This window comes from Arachis ipaensis, chromosome B4 (genome assembly GCF_059453495.1).
Source record: "Arachis ipaensis isolate K30076 ecotype BB chromosome B4, ASM5945349v1, whole genome shotgun sequence".
In the NCBI taxonomy this organism is placed as follows: domain Eukaryota; kingdom Viridiplantae; phylum Streptophyta; class Magnoliopsida; order Fabales; family Fabaceae; genus Arachis; species Arachis ipaensis.
The window spans coordinates 35,190,801-35,196,745 of NC_142439.1; the positions used below are offsets into that span (position 1 = coordinate 35,190,801).

The window sequence follows — 5,945 nt, forward strand, 5'->3', positions numbered from 1 at the left end:
CTCATGATGTTTGCATTGGTACATTAAATAATGTTGATTGGTTGGATGAAGAACAAGGTTTAGAAAGCATGACTAGAGAAGAGTAGAGTGAATAACCCTACACTTGAGAGATTAGAGTGATATACACTACCAGTGAGGGTTCAATGCTTGATTCTATGTTCCCTGCTTTCATGAGCTATCTTCTTAAAAGTTTACTTGCTTTTTATTGTATAATTTGAATTAGTGGAATCTGATTTATATTTGTCTTGGAGAATTTATTTATTTTTAACCAAATAGGTAGAAACATTTTGCATGTAGTTGCAGTCATATAGATAGGTTGCATTTCATACATTCTACCATTCCTCTTGATCTTTTAGCTTCTCTTGAGCTTAGCATGAGGACATGCTAATGTTTAAGTGTGGGAAGGTTGATAAACCACTATTTTATGGTTTATCTTGTGCTCAATTGAGTGGTTTTTATCTACTCTTTACCCACTTATTCATACTATTTGCATGGTTTTACATTTGCCTTCCTAATTATGTGCTTTAATTGAAAACATGTTTCTTTGGACTTATCTTTGCTAATATTAATCCTCTCTTATTACCATTAGATTCCTTGATATGTGTGTTAAGTGCTTTCAGAGATTACAGGGCAGGAATGGCTCAGAGGATGGAAAAGAAGCATGCAAAAGTGGAAGGAATACAAGAAGTTGAAGAAATTGCTAAGCTGTCCAGCCTGACCTCTTCGCACTCAAACGACTATAACTTTAGCTACAGAGGTCCAAACGATGCGGTTCCAGTTGCGTTGGAAAGCTAACGTCCGGGGCTTCAATTTGATATATAATATACCATAGTTTTCCTAACCCTAGGCGACGCGACCGCGTGCTCCATGCGGCCGCGTCGCAGTGACGGAAATCCAGCGTGATTGAATTCGAGACGAGCGAATTCTGGGCTGTTTCTGACCCAGTTCTCGGCGCAGAAAACACAAATTAGAGGCTATAAAGTGAAGGAATGCATCCATTCATAAGAAGGCTCTCATAATTCACTTCTCATGATTTAGATTTAGTTTGGAGAGAGGTTCTCTCCTCTCTCTCTTAGCATTTAGGACTTCTCTTAGTTTTTAGGAGTGACTCTCAATCCCAGGTTCTTTATTTTTATTTATTCTTCCAATTAAGTTTATGAACTCTTCATGTTAGATTATAATTTCCCTTATTAATGTTATTTGAGGTATTTCAATTCATGATTGCTTTCTTTAATTTATGTTATTGTTGCTTTACATCTGAAGGCATTTTTATTCCAGCAAATTTACCTTTTCCGCTTTTGGTCTTGGTTAAGAAAGCAGAACTCAAGAGTTATCTTAGCTCAACATAATTGATAACTGTTATCTTTGCTAATTGAACTGAGCTTCAATAATTCCAACTTTTTCTTAGGAAATAAATAGGATTCGAAGATCAAACTAATTAGTCACTTGACTTTCCTTTACTTTAGTAAAGGTCAACTAAGTGGAATTAAGATTCAACTTTCATTATTATTGATAAGGATAACTAAGTCTGGACTTCCAATTTCTCATACATTGTCAAGAGTTTATTTTTATTATTATTATTTTATTTTACTTGTCATATAACATATTGATGAGCGGATAATTTATACACTTTTTGGCATTGTTTTTAGTATGTTTTTAGTAGAATCTAGTTACTTTTAGGGATGTTTTCATTAGTTTTTATGTTAAATTCACATTTCTGGACTTTACTATGAGGTTGTGTATTTTTTTATGATTTCAGGTATTTTCTGGCTGAAATTGAGGGACTTGAGCAAAAATCAGATTCAGAGGTTGAAGAAGGACTGCTGATGCTGTTGGATTCTGACCTCCCTGCACTCAAAGTGGATTTTCTAGAGCTATAGAACTCAGAATGGCGCGCTTCCAATTGCGTTGGAAAATAGACATCCAGGGATTTCCAGTAATATATAATATTTCATACTTTGGCTGAGTTTAGACGATGTAAAAGGGCATTGAACGCCAGTTCTATGCTGCTGTATGGAGTTAAACGCCAGAAACACGTCACAAGCCAGAGTTGAACGCCAGAAATACATTACAAACTGGCGTTCAACTCCAAGATTGACCTCTACACGTGTAACATTCAAGCTCAGTCCAAGCACACACCAAGTGGGCCCCGGAAGTGGATTTATGCATCAATTACTTACTTCTGTAAACCCTAGTAACTAGTTTAGTATAAATAGGACTTTTTACTATTGTATTAGACATCTTTGATCAGTTTTATGCTATCTTAGACTTTCATGAGGGCTGGCCATTCGGCCATGCCTAGACCATTATCACTTATGTATTTTCATACGGTAGAGTTTCTGCACTCCACAGATTAAGGTGTGGAGCTCTGCTGTTCCTCAAAGATTAATGCAAAGTACTACTGTTTTTCTATTCAATTCAACTTATTCTGCTTCTAAGATATTCATTCGCACTTCAACCTGAATGTGATGAACGTGACAATCATCATCATTCCTCCACGAACGCGTGCCTGACAACCACTTCCATTCCACCTTAGATTGAATGAGTATCTCTTGGATCTCTTAATCAGAATCTTCGTGGTATAAGCTAGATTGATGGCAGCATTCATGAGAGTCCGGAAAGTCTAAACATTGTCTGTGGTATTTTGAGTAGGACTCTGGGATTGAATGACTGTGACGAACTTCAAACTCGCGAGTGCTGGGCGTAGTGACAGACGCAAAAGGAGGGTGAATCCTATTCCAGTATGATCGAGAACCTCAGATGATTAGCCGTGGTGTGACAGAGCATTTGGACCATTTTCACAAGAGGATGGGATGCAGCCATTGACAAGGGTGATGCCTCCAGATGATTAGCCATGCAGTGACAGCGCATCGGACCATTTTCCAGAGAGGATAAAAAGTAGCCATTGACAACGGTGATGTCCTTACATAAAGCCAGCCATGGAAAGGAGTAAGACTGATTGGATGAAGACAGCAGGAAAGCAGAGGTTCAGAGGAACGAAAGCATCTCTATACACTTATCTGAAATTCTCACCAATGATAAACATAAGTGTTTCTATCCTTATTTTCTATCTATTTATTAGTTATGTTCGAAAACTCCATAACTATTGTGTATCCGCCTGACTGAGATTTACAAGGTGACTATAGCTTGCTTCATACCAACAATCTCCGTGGGATCGACCCTTACTCACGTAAGGTTTATTACTTGGTTGACCCAGTGCACTTGCTGGTTAGTTGTATCGAAGTTGTGAATGAAAAACGATTTATTAAGACGTGCGTACAGAGTTTTTGGCGCCGTTGCCGGGGATTGTTTGAGTTTGGACAACTGACGGTTCATCCTGTTGCTCAGATTAGGTAATTTTTCTCTTATTTTATTTTCAAAAAGTTTTCAAAAAAATTTTTCAAAAATCTTTCAAAAATTTTCCCTTTTTTTTCGAAAATTATTTCAGAATTTTTTAAGAATGAATTCTAGAGTTTCATGGTAACATGTTGAATGCTATCTGGCTGTAAAGCCATATCCAAACTGCTTTGGGATTGGTCTTCAACTAATCACTTCAATGAATGTAATAGCATACTAAAGCTTGGCTGGCTATTAAGCCATGCCTAACCCTCAGATTGGAGCTTTAGAATAAGAATACAAGATTCCTGGAATTCATATTAAAAATTTTGGAATCCTTATTTTTCTTTTTCACACTAATTTTCGAAAAATATAAAATAAAAATACAAAAAAATTAGAAAATAAAAAAAAATATATTTTGTGTTTCTTGTTTGAGTCTTGAGTCAGATTTTAAGTTTGGTGTCAATTGCATGCTCATCTTGCATTTTTCGAAAAAATTCATGCATACATAGTGTTCTTCATGATCTTCAAGTTGTTCTTGGTAAATCTTCTTGTTTGATCTTTGCGTTTTCATGTTTTGTGTCTTTTCTTGTTTTTCATGTGCATTTTTGCATTCATAGTGTCTGAACATGAAAGATTTCTAAGTTTGGTGTCTTGCATGTTTTCTTTGCATATAAAATTTTCAAAAATAAGTTCTTGATGTTCATCATGATTTTCAAAGTGTTCTTGGTGTTCATCTTGACATTCATAGCATTCTTGCATGCATTCATTGTTTTGATCCAAAATTTTCATGCATTGAGTCTTTTTCATGTTTCTCCCTCTCATCATTAAAAATTCAAAAAATAAAAAAAAAATATCTTTCCCTTTTTCACTCATAAATTTCGAAAATTTGAGTTGACTTTTTCAAAACTTTTTAAAATCTAGTTGTTTTTATGAGTCAAATCAAATTTTCAATTTAAAAATCTTATCTTTTTCAAAATCTTTTTCAAAAATCAAATCTTTTTCAAAACTAATTTCAATCATATCTTTTCAAAAATATCTCTTTATCTTATCTTTTTCAAAATTTGATTTTAAAATATCCTTTCTAACTTCTTATCTTCTTATCTTTTCAAAATTGATTTTCAAATTTATTTCAACTAACTAACTAACTTTTTGTTTGTTTCTTATCTTTTTCAAAACTACCTAACTAACTCCCTCTCTCTCTAATTTTCGAAAATATCTTCCCTCTTTTTCAAAATTTCTTTTTAATTAACTAATTATTTTAATTTTTAATTTTAATTCTCGAAAATTACTAACCTTTTTCAAAAACTATTTTCGAAAATCACTAACTCTTTTTCAAAAATTATTTTCGAAAATTCTCTCTCTCTCTTATCTCCTTCTATTTATTTATTCATCTACTAACACTTCATCTCACCCAAATTCGAACCCCCTCTTCCATCTGTGTTCGAACTTTTTCTTCCTCTTTTCTTCTACTCACACAGGGACATCTATACTGTGGTAAAAAGGACCCCTATTATTATTATTTTTCTGTCCCTCTTTTTCATATGAGCAGGAGCAAGGACAAGAACATTCTTGTAGAAGCAGATTCAGAACCTGAAAGGACTCTGAAGAGGAAACTAAGAGAAGCTAAATTACAACAATCCAGCAAGCATCTTTCAGAAATTTTCGAACAAGAAGAGGAGATGGCAGCCGAAAATAATAATAATGCAAGGAGAATGCTTGGTGACTTTACTGCACCTAATTCCAATTTACATGGAAGAAGCATCTCCATCCCTACCATTGGAGCAAACAATTTTGAGCTGAAACCTCAGCTAGTTTCTCTGATGCAGCAAAACTGCAAGTTTCATGGACTTCCATCTGAAGATCCCTTTCAGTTCTTAACTGAATTCTTGCAGATCTGTGATACTGTTAAGACTAATGGAGTAGATCCTGAAATCTACAGGATCATGCTTTTCCCCTTTGCTGTAAGAGACAGAGCTAGAGTGTGGTTGGACTCTCAACCCAAAGATAGCCTGAACTCTTGGGATAAGCTGGTCACTGCTTTCTTAGCCAAGTTCTTTCCTCCTCAAAAGCTGAGCAAGCTTAGAGTGGATGTTCAAACCTTCAGACAGAAAGAAGGTGAATCCCTCTATGAAGCTTGGGAGAGATACAAGCAACTGACCAAAAAGTGTCCTTCTGACATGCTTTCAGAATGGACCATCCTGGATATATTCTATGATGGTCTGTCTGAATTAGCTAAGATGTCATTGGATACTTCTGCAGGTGGATCCATTCACCTAAAGAAAACGCCTGCAGAAGCTCAAGAACTCATTGACATGGTTGCTAATAACCAGTTCATGTACACTTCTGAGAGGAATCCTGTGAGTAATGGGACGCCTCAGAAGAAGGGAGTTCTTGAAATTGATACTCTGAATGCCATATTGGCTCAGAATAAAATATTGACTCAACAAGTCAATATGATTTCTCAGAGTCTGAATGGAATGCAAGCTGCATCCAACAGTACTCAGGAGGCATCTTCTGAAGAAGAAGCTTATGATCCTGAAAACCCTGCAATAGCAGAGGTGAATTACATGGGTGAACCTTATGGAAACACCTATAACCCCTCATGG

General features: G+C 35.6%; 1 non-coding gene across 1 annotated transcript; it reads right to left on the minus strand.

Moving 5' to 3' along the window:
- Nucleotides 1–5,414: 5,414 nt before the first annotated feature.
- On the minus strand, nt 5,415–5,522 carry LOC148567160 (small nucleolar RNA R71). Its single transcript, XR_015881741.1, has one exon. It is a non-coding gene; the product is annotated as a small nucleolar RNA R71 (small nucleolar RNA).
- Nucleotides 5,523–5,945: the final 423 nt, after the last annotated feature.